The sequence below is a fragment of the Zootermopsis nevadensis genome, unplaced genomic scaffold (genome assembly GCF_977971745.1).
Source record: "Zootermopsis nevadensis isolate Lab colony 2312 unplaced genomic scaffold, Znev_1.0 Znev_ptg000016l, whole genome shotgun sequence".
NCBI classification, from domain to species: Eukaryota; Metazoa; Arthropoda; class Insecta; order Blattodea; family Termopsidae; genus Zootermopsis; species Zootermopsis nevadensis.
Genome location: NW_028259148.1, coordinates 2,471,812 through 2,483,509, shown reverse-complemented (window position 1 = coordinate 2,483,509; position 11,698 = coordinate 2,471,812). Strand labels below are relative to the sequence as shown.

Sequence of the window (11,698 nt, the reverse complement as noted above, 5' to 3'; positions counted from 1 at the left end):
ATTCCAGTCCACATCATCCCTTCCTCTTATTTAGGACAGATTTTAATAATATCTTCCTCCCTATTTACATATATACATACATTCTACAGTATGCGTGTAGTGGCAGTACTGCTGTTTTACGGATGCCAACATTTGAGTTTTAGTTACATGATATCACTAACAGATGGAGCATGCGGTACTGTTCGGTTGGCAGAGCGGCGAAACCGAGAACATTGCGTATTCTGACTTTGTTCAACGAATTAGTCTTTCTGTGTGTCGTGTGATTTATTGTGTTGGTTCAGTTGAAGTTGCTGAAGGAATATCATCGCCTGATTCAAAGTAAGTTATCTGAATTTCCGGTTTGTTTCCCACGTTTCGAACTGAGTATCTCACGAATGCGAAACGATGTTTGTATCCATTCCATGCGACTTTTGGTTCATTCGAAAACATGACACACATTTCTTGCACGATTTTGACAATAGACTGACAATGGAAATGTAATACTACATTTCGTTTGCTACTAACAGGATTAGGTTATGAATGGTTAAACTGATCCAGTGCATTGAAAAGTAAAAGTGCGGTTAATTTCCATTGTCTTAGTGTAATAAGTAATGGCAAGCAACTTTTACAGACAGTAACATCAAACTGGTTTCTATTCTGTTTGTGTTTCATCTTTGTGACCGGTCTCATCATGTAGTTGGTTAGGGTTGATTCATTGTGGTAAATGGGTTAGTGGGGGAAGGCGTGAGAAATGTAAGTCATGTTGTCCTGTAGCTAATGATATCTGTTGGAAGTCACGTGAACTAAAGGAGAAGCGATCGTGTTCTGTTTGTTGTTTCTATTAGCAGCCATTGTGCCTTGAGTTAATTATTGTTTTAAAGTACTGAAGCTGACAGATATTACTACTCTAATATCTTCATTTATATTAGTCTGATTACTATTGTTTGTAACTAATTCAGCGTTAAAGATGTTTTGATTTTTATCATGAATATTTCAAACGACGTAAATAAACATTTACAAATTCGTTCACACTCGCCCAATTACAGTCGAATTATAATGAAAGTAATCTAATTGATTATATGGAAATTAAGAGAATTTGCTTTGTAAAGGAATAGATTTTATTGTCATTTAGGGAATCACTAGCTACCAACCAGGCATCTAATACTGATAATTATGGAAATGATGATGATAATAATAATACATCATTCGAAAGACGCTGATGTAAAATATATAGTCATCCCTCACAATAAAACTATATAATATATGCAACGTATTAAAAACAAAATGTATTTCAGAAATAGCTGCTGGTCCATATACCTCAGCGGCAAAGTTTTTCTTAGGTACATAGAAGTAAATAGCCTATAAAATGTTGAATAGATGGAATAATAATAATGTTATCATTTAATATTCTTCGCCGCAACTTCCTATCCAAGGGTATGAGAGTAAGGCGACCGGGATATGAAACTGACCAATCTCGTCTACCCATTTCCGGGATTAAAATGCTTGGAGTCTGACCTCAGTTAAGAACCGGGTGCATGTGTACCTGCCTAAAATGTAATGCGTGTCCAAACAAGGAAATTCTACGTCACTGGTTGCGTTTCCCTTAACGCAAGGGGCAGTCTAACCTAACCTATTTCATGTAATACAGAGGTGAAAAGGATTCGAGGTGAGAAGTGGCGACTGGAAACGGAGGTGGGGTGGTAAATCTGTATGGCAAGAGGCAGGGGTTGGACCGATTAAGGCAATCTAATTTCACGATCTCGTTATTAAATTTGAGAAACGAAAATTCAATTTTCACACACGAACTCTGCCTCCTGCTATATATTGCTGATGGCATGTAACGTTGTAACATTGGACCGTGGTTAACGCTCGTATAGTCAAATGGACCGCTTGCAGTGCAGGAATGTTCCAACCCCATTTGACGAAGTTTCGACCCCCCCCCCCCCCCCAACCCGAAGCGGCTGGATACAGAATGATCAAGAACACTGTACAGTTTCAAATTTTGTTTTCGTTAGTGTCCTATACAATGACACAAGTTTCGATGTGAACAGATGTTTACATTTTACGACTAATTTAATTTTTTTTTATATTTTAGACGTACTGGGTTCGAAACTATTCCCCGATACCGGATTTTTTTAAATTTTTCGTAGTTTTATTAGTCATTTTAAACAGGTGCTTTTCATTTATTCTTATCTGAGTAATGTAAATCTGGTATTAAAATGCATCCAGTCACCCAAATTCAATGTAAAGCAATCAGCTCGGCGAAATTGAACCGATTTTTACATTTTGAACCATATTTGGGCACGCTGATCCGAGGGGGGCTGCCACTGAATTGATGGAGTACTGGACAGGGATTGTGTTCGCGTTCAGCATGAAAAATTATGACGCAGTGATTGAATGATGATGGAGGGTGGTCAAATCACAAGCTAAGAGATAGAATAACCCCCCCCCCAGGGTACATTCGATTTTTTTTCCTCCCCTCAGAACCGATCTCATCTCAACCGAAAATAAATGACAGACAATTTTTTATTCAAAGAAATCTGGCCGAGCCATTGAACGTGTTTATAAACGCGCAGTACATGGAAGTCTGTACGTCGTACGAAGTATTATTTGTACATGTCGTAAAGACTTTAACTTCAATTTGTCTAATACAAAGTATTTATTACGATGATTAATATATTCGAGGCATGTAGTACGCAAGACGGAAAATGCATGTAATTTATTTATGAGAAACACTAAATAATAAATAATACTTGTTGAAATATGAATTCTGGATGTGAAATGATTTTATATTCACCAAGACAGACATCAAAGCAAAACTGAGCGTCTTTTAGAATTGTGCTCTATTAAGTTAATTCTGAATTCTGTTTCTTCTAAATAACACTCACATTTTATACGATGTATATTGTTACATGTCTTTATTTACAATATAAAGGCGTAATATCAACATTATTTGTGTTTATGAAAATTTACATGTCTTCAGGTCAGCAGGATTGAAAATTTGAACGATATTTACAGAGGTGTGTCTGATACATAGTCGTAATAATGGGAGTAGTACGCATCTCTGAAACGTCGGTCATCTTCTTCGATAATACACGGCACAATATACCAAAAGGCCTTCATGTTCAACTACGCACGAAACAAGTATTTGATTATAATTATTAGGATACCGTTTCTTTATATAGGTTCCGAGATGAACGGACACATAACTTATAAACCAAGCCTTTGAATTTCAAAGCGATGTTTCGTGTCAGGAATCAGACAATCCTTTTTAGATATGCAATTTCAAACAGATAGACTTTTTGTGAAACCTGTTTATGGCATTAGTAATGACTATTTCTTTATTAAAAACTATTCGAATATACTTCGTCTTATTAATATCTGAGCATATTAAATCCTCAAACGCGAATCTCCTGTATTATACATTTAGTTTTCTTTCTTAAAAGAAATATATTTCGAATGAAGTACAGTCTCAGAAGACCAAGCAGATATTCTGCAGTATTTTGGAGCTCATTGTCATGGAAAGGAAATTCGAATGAGTACAGAACATGTTTTTATGCCTACACAGAGTTGAGTCCGATTATGTAATTCAATAGGATGGTATGTTCCGTAAAAGTTGACAAGAACGAGCCTGTTTTTTTTTTTTTTGTATATTTTTGAAGAGTAGGCATAATGCAATTTATTTCAACATTATTTTTGCAGATTCCATCTAAATTTCAAAACGTACATTACCAAAAAAAAAAAAAAAATCCCCCCCCCCCCCCAACCACTTCATCTTTTCCAAAAAAATTTAACACTACGTTAGTATTTTAGTTTAATTTCATTAAGATGTTAAATCAACAGTCAAATTGACGTGTCTTAGGCAGTTAATTAAAAAAAATTACTCTTAATAGCTGTTCGGTATTGTCCTTGGAAGCCCTCGACTTAATCGTAGATCGGCCAATTTCACACAGCAGTGCAAACTAAGCTGTGGATACATTACGTGGTGGAAAACAGCCAGTGTATCAATGCTTTCGGCTCCTAGCTGGGAGGTCATTGGTTACCATGAAACATAATATCCGAAATCAATAATAACTAATATCACTGGAAAAAAGAAGGATTGAACCCCAAAGCCACAGAATTATACAACTAAAATGGTATTGACAAAATGGAGAAGGACTGAGAACAAAAACCACGGAATTAAACTACAAAGTACCACAAACCATGGCGTTGAAATGTCAGGCAATGGGTGACCTCAGCTCGAATCACCTATTGCCCTATCGACAGTTTAGGTCTGCTGACCTGGAAGTAATGGAAATATAATAAAACAAATAATTTAAGCCACTTTCATCTAATGTTTGTTACAGTACTAGGCGAACAGCCAAATACCACTCGAGCGTGATATTTTTGTAACTGTCACGAAACGTCGGCTTCGACGTGACTTCAAACATAATTTCTGCCACGTCTTAGATTTCAGCGTAAAACATGGCAATTCTGAAAGGGACTTCGTGAGTTACAACGAAGAACACAGCACAAGAAGGAAAGTTTATGTGAAAGAGTATTAATAATATAAATACAAGGCCCAGTAGGAAGACTCAGATGCCAAGTAACCATTTCCAAGTCACTGACTGTGACGGACAGTGTGTTTTAAAGATATTTATCAAAAGAGGTGCGGCCGAGCTTAAGCAAACTTCGTTCGTGGGGCTTTGACGGTGATGATATTAAAACAGAAAGGCGGAAAATAATATTGGAAGTTCGTGATAATGGCGGATGCATTAATGAGTTAGGATTATGTCGGATTTTTGTCATCACGCCTGAATAAATGAAACTGATGTACTACAGAGGCCAAGAATTGAATGAGGTTTTTACTCTGAAGTCTCACAATTTTTACGTAAATACGTCTGTATGGAAGGGTCATTCCTCAAAAAAGTGTAACGAAAAAGTGTAACCTGGTTACCTAGGAAACGTCGTGTTTACTCGGCATTGTTGTTACCCAGGAAACGTCATCTGTTTGCTCGGCATTGTTGTTACCTATAAAACATTTCATTACAATACATTCATCTACCACAGACCCATCTTAAGCGTAACTAATTCAAGTTAAATAAGCAATGTCTTAATCAAACTTATCTCAATTGTAAAGGATGTATAAAGGAAATATTTAGAATAAAGCCAATATATAAACTTCCTTTCCGTATAGACGTATTTACGTCAAATTTTCCGGAACCGTGGTTCCACTGTCAACTTTTGACACTGAACTATCTTAGGTAAAACAGGTGAATTTGTAGAATTTGGGGAACTACCTTTGGAGGGCCTGTTATGTGTTGGTGTCTGGCGATCTGCTGTTATGTTTCTGTTGTTTTCTGTGCTGTTTGTCTCGTGTTTCAAAGATTTTAACATGCTGCCAGTGGGTTATTTTTTATGAACATTTTATATATTATTTTATCACAGTTAAAACAAATAGAAACTTGATACATATAAGTATCATTTACATCAAAGATGTACAATTTGAGTAAACCTGATGATGTTCGTTTTCGATCGAAACATGTAGTTCTGTGTTAACGAACACTTGGATAATATTACAAATTCTGTGCAAAAGTGACAGAAAAAATAAATAAAGTGTAACCTTATTCATTATTACGTGTTATTTAAGGTCTAGCGTGGGCCCGTCCATGTTCGTCTGTCTGTCGCGATGTCGAGCAAAAAAAATTTTGATTGGAAATCCTAATGTAAGAGATAATTCCGAAAAAAAAAACCTAGGCGTAAATAGGAAGATAATATTAAAATTAATCTTAGAGAAAGAGAGTGGGATTGGGTTAATCTGGCTTACGACAGGGACCGGTTGCGGGCTCTTGTGAACGCGATAATGAACCTTGGGGGGCTTTCGTCTATGGCGGGAAATTTCTTCACTAGCTGAGCGTAATGTTGGCGTACTAAGAGGCGATGTGTTTTCAAGTTTGGCTCACGCCCTTCAAGTCTTCTGGTTAAAATACCTTTCTCCGCCACTGCATCCAGTGTGTAAGATTGTATCAGAATACTAACAGAAATGCCGACGGTCCTAACTTCTCCAATGCAAGAGACGCGTTGCATGTTTCTTGCTCAGTTGTGTACGACTGCTGGTATTATCGATCTGTACGTTTCGGCAGTGGGCCATCCAAATGGCGCATGGGGAGGAGAAGTCAGAATTGCAAGACAGGTGTTTGTAAACAGGTTTGGAAAGTGTCAGAGGTCGTTATTACATCGTGTATGGTCATAACGTCTCTTTGTGCTAGAATGAACGAAATTTGCTCCGAGATCGACGCATTACTCCGCCGTTACACCGCGACATCTAGACTTGGTTCTATCTTCGCTACACGGACACAAAAATAGCTGAAGGTTTTATTTATGAATGTTATTATCATCCGAAATGGATTACAGCGGCTGGTTTCGTGGTTTTGTATTCGGCTTCATTCATGGACATGTCGTGAGATGATAAAGTTGCGTCATATTGTGATAAATATATATTTATTTAAATCTTGTCAGTCTAATCACAATAAAATTCCTATTAAATATTAAAATATTACCATAATTAACATTTAAATGTTTAAAATATATTAAATGATGTTCTCTATCGAAATGTTCGATAGAGAACATCACTTAATATATTTTAAATATTTAAATGTTAATTATGGTAATATTTTAATATTTAATAGGAATTTTATTGTGATTAGACTGACAAGATTTAAACAAATTTATGTGTCGTGTTGTGCTGTGTAGATGGTCGATCCCGTATACGGGGAAGTCCTGATAAATGACCAATAATTTCAGAATTATTTCGTATTCGGTACAGACAAAATTGTAATAAATAAACTGAATATATTACACGCAAAACTCCTCTTATATACCTTTGTTGGGTTATTATATTTCAACTTACAAATAAACGTACCAGATCTCTGTTATAAAGCTAGTCGGTTCATTATGTTTATAGAAACAAGTGGCCAGTGGAATCCGTAAAGACGATGGGTGAAATGTTAAGGCCACGTCATCGCCAGGGATCGCGTGTTTGAATCTCAGGAAGAGCGTAAAAGTTTCGTACTTTTTCCAACATGTCACTCATCGCCATGATGCTACGAGTTGTACAGTGGGCGTAGACCATTTTACCAGATTTGTGTTAATTCCCAGGGAATGCGGGATAAGGCAGTTGATGTAGGTCACGGTTGATGTTTTACGACATTTATTTATTTTATTTAGTGTTGTGTCTGACGACAGGTCCATATGAACAGGATCCTTCGATCCTTTTCTCGGACTGGGACCTGTTCATATACGTTCTTGGCAGATGATCCAGAAGTGGTTTGCCATTGCCTTCTTCTGTGTGTGAATGGAGAAACCGGGGAAGCCCCCGGAGGAAAACTCCGTGTTGCCTAGACCACGGCCTTGCCCAACACAAGTTATAAATTCGGGCACCGCCGGGAATCGAACCCGAGACCCCAATTCCTGCTATTTCAGTCATCGGTGATGGCCGTTTAGACAGAAAAACGTCTGGTTTTAACTAACTAATTAATTAATTTTAATATGTTTTAACTCAAATAATAACCAGTTTGTGCAAAATGTTGTTCTTTGTTTATGTTCAGACCTCAAGGGATGACACGATACGAAACAAACGAACAAATAAACAGGATAAGCCTTTGAGACATTCAGGTTGTTTGAGGGTATGACGTTTAATTGTCGTGTTGCTGATGTCAGGTATGGAAGTTTTTGTAGTCGGATTATGCTCTGGCATGAAGTGAACAATTACACAGAGAAACATGAAAGTTTGTCGCTGTGGTTTTACGTCAGCTAAAACAAGTCGATTCTACAACACCGACATGTGTGCTTTAATCATTGGACATTCACATATACGAACAGACTCATGGAAAATAACATGTAAATGTCATTTATCGACACTGTATGAAGTGCTGAAGTTTTTTAGACTTCGGCGCTGTAGTTTAATATCAATTATGTTGTTAAGAACGTGACATTAATCTTGTCGTATGTCGTTAATTGTTTTAAGAGCAGTTTCATAATTTTTTTTTTAAATACAGGCCCGTTTGTTAACAATTTTGAAATAATTTTAAGTGATTCTTATCGTTACGTGATTTAGAACTTTTAGCTTCAAGATTTATTTACTGTCCTAGTCAGTTTTACCAGATATTTTAGGGCCACTTGTCGGCATCTGCTTTTGTTTACATTGAAGTCTACTAAGGCTAGTAACTGGGTACATTCAGGTCTGGACAAACGCGGTTTTCGATGAATGGGATTGAAATCCTATAGCACTGCATTTTCCGACTCCTAACACAAAGTTAATAGGCTCGGCCTCATTTTCTACTTCACAATTTCATGTTCTTCGAACGCAGTTAAATTTTTTTTTCTTCAAAAGTATGTAGTGTATTCGTTTCAGGGGATTTCAACGAAATATGGAGAGATATTTTCCAGTTCATTGCACTGGGGGAAGAAGCCATTCTATACTTGACCTCTTCTGCACCCTCTCACCATCCCCAAACTACGAACCTCGTTCTATGCTATTACAGCTCCCTCCACTTTCTCCGCTGTTGTCGCCACAAGAACTTATGTTTAATGTAGCGGTTAATCTTTGGCGCAATACGAACCTCTTATTCAGGGGAAAGTAGTCACAGTTTTTTTCCATGCCTATGAAGTTACCCTTTTGTGTATAACACTTTTAAACACGATTATAAAACCCACACTCGGTAGACATAGACGTAGATGGTACGATAAAGATGTGTGATGTTAGGCCGTGGAGTTGATTCAGTTGGATCCTTGGAAACAAAGTAACGTGTCTACGTCTTCTGTAGTAGCGGGGAATTTTTGTTCTGGCAGAGACTTATTTTTTCCATTTACAGAATTTGAAAATCCAGTCATAAATTGATGTAAGAAGCGAGAGTCGTGGTTAATTTTTAAGTATATTGGAAACACTTCCATGGAGGATCTAAGTAAAATTACAGGACGCCAGTAGGGCTAAGCAATGACTGATGGAAGGTTAAACGCAAATAGAAGTTGATTTTACATCCACCGTATGGATACAGTTGATCTACTTAGCTTGAGAGTTCTTAAAACACTCGGAAAAGTCCCGAACCAACCAGATAATTAATAAACTCCACGGAGTAAAACCCTTTGAAAAGCTGATCGTAGCTCGGCTGTTGAAGAAAACTCTGTATTTTCTGTGGAAACCGAAATTTCATTACTGTGTTTACAAAATCCCTTCACCGAACCTTATCCTAAGAATGATTCATCTAATCCATAGCCTTCAAGCCTATTCCTCTAAGATTAATTTTAATATTATCCTCCCACCTACGCCTAAGTATATCTACAGATCTACTATACTGTTTTATAGCATCAAATACTGTAACTTTATTTTGAAATATGCCAGATTTTTTTTATAAATATACAAAAAAGTAATAAGAACGTTTATTTAAAGCTTAGATTAAAGTAACATGCATGAATGGCCGAATTTGTTAAAGAGAACATCCCTGTATATATTAAAGTTTTAATATAAGCTTATTCCATCAATAGAATTAGAGGGAAGTGCATCATGGGAAAAGACGGACGGACAGACAAGAATATCACGCGGTGTTTTTATGCTATTCACTCAGCTCTGATTATAGATGTGCACATTGTACGTTTCGGTTATGCTAACGCCTGTCTTCAGGACTGTAAAACGACCTCTTGTATCGAAATAATCGAACCGCGAAGCCAAATTTCCCAACGAAAATGAATTTAGTCAGTTCACATTTTAAATTTTACTTTTATGTCGATCGCTCTCCGTTTTCATCTTTCCAGCAGCTTAATTATGATTCAGTACACGCGTAATAACCCAGAATTCAATGCGAGCAACACATGTCCATGTGTGGTTATCCATCTCTGTCAGACACATTTTTCTGTCATTTTCTCCGTCTGTGTCCCCCCTCCCCCCACCTCATTTTTGTGTGAGTTTCTGGACATAACAAAATCACAGGCACGTCCGTGGGACCTGGGGGCAAAGGGTTTGCCGAGCTTCGGGTAAACTGACGCTGGGCCCATGTGACCCGAATATTAAATCAGGGCGACAATGCTTTTTTTCCCCCCTAAATGCCAAACAAAGGTCTCTTGTTACCCCTCACGACATGACCGAAAACGAATAGAAGCTAAGTTAACTGTGGCAGGTGGAAGGTAAAAGTGTTACTGTACGGAATTTCGAGGTGACCTGTTTCATGCATAGTTTAATAAACACTTTTACTCTGACGTGAGATCTCAGATACGATTTTTATGGAGGGAGAGTGTTTCTTTATGTATTCATACCGAAGTATGGGATACGTCAGTGGTCAACTTTGACGTTCTTTCATCTCTTAGCGCCCATTTCAATCTTCTCATGACGCATTTCGCATACGCAGATGGAAACCTGAGATTTACTTTTAAAATTTTCGTTGAATGTGGATCAGGCGTGGATTGGAATTTTCGCTGAATGTGGATCAGGCGTGGATTGGAATTTTCGTTGAATGTGGATCAGGCGTGGATTGGAATTTTCGTTGAATGTGGATCAGGCGTGGATTGGAATTTTCGTTGAATGTGGGTCAGGCGTGGATTGGAATTTTCGGTTGAATGTGGATCAGGCGTGGATTGGAATTTTCGTTGAATGTGGATCAGGCGTGGATTGGAATTTTCGGTTGAATGTGGATCAGGCGTGGATTGGAATTTTCGGTTGAATGTGGATCAGGCGTGGATTGGAATTTTCGTTGAATGTGGATCAGGCGTGGATTGGGAGAACCGTAAAGGAATCGAAGAAATTCTCAGGATTATATATCGTGATGTTTCCAGTGAGTTGACCGAATTTATTGAGCTCTGTGGTAAAATGGGCTATCATGTAAACACAATTCGGCGTTACCAGAGTTCTAAAGTCTGTGCATCTCACGACTGGAAGCTGTAAGCCCCATCAGGAGAGATAAGAGGGAATTACAAAGCAGTTCCTCAGACACTACAAGCAGAGGAACACGCAAACACATTTGACTTTGTTCTTAGATTCAGAAACTCAGAACCGTCCTCACGCGTCGGCGGAGAGAAACACCAATCCCTTACCGAGAGTCGAACTCCGTGTTTACAGTCCGTGGCTATCAGTCACCTTATGACTGAGCTGTTTCAGATCCATGCACTAAAACTGTCTTTCCAAAAATGTGTTTGTTGTAGGATCCACTTTTATTAGGGAAACCCGAGGGATAATATTAAAGTAGATTTAAGTATATCTTAGAGTAATGGAATATGGCGTTGTGTACTGGATTTATCTGACACAAGATCGAGTCCAGTAGCGGACTGTTTTGAGCAAAGCAAATAAACCTTGGGGTTTTGTAAAAGGCGATGAATTTATTGAATATATTTGTTTCTTCCAAGGACATCTGAGGGACAAAAGTAATGTTTGTCGCTAGGATTTTCTTTTCTTGTCCTATTTAATAGCAAAGTCATTTGGATTTCGGTTTTAGTTTTTGAATTTCACGATATTAACGTTTCCGGTTAGGACGTAACGGGCGAGACAGATATTTTTGCGAAGAGCTAAAATTTTTGAATTTATAATATGGTCTTCCTTTCCAGTCTCTCGCCTCTGCTCCGTTTGTTTGTTTGTTTGTTTGCAGTAGCAACATTGGGTAAACACCGCACTCTCGTTTTCAGTGAAATTTTGTTTATGATGGTTTATGTTCTCATAAAGTACTAAGCGCACTGCAGTGTCTGTGGGTTTAGTTAA

At 37.7% G+C, this 11,698-nt stretch overlaps 1 protein-coding gene across 1 annotated transcript in view; it reads left to right on the top strand.

Moving 5' to 3' along the window:
- Nucleotides 1-252: 252 nt before the first annotated feature.
- Ten-a (Teneurin-a transmembrane protein) overlaps nucleotides 253-11,698 on the top strand; it is a 582,153-nt gene continuing 570,707 nt past the window's right edge. Inside the window, exon 1 of the mRNA XM_087349368.1 lies at nucleotides 253-318. The gene's annotated coding sequence lies outside the window, so the exon portion shown is untranslated. The remainder of the gene's footprint in view (nucleotides 319-11,698) is intronic.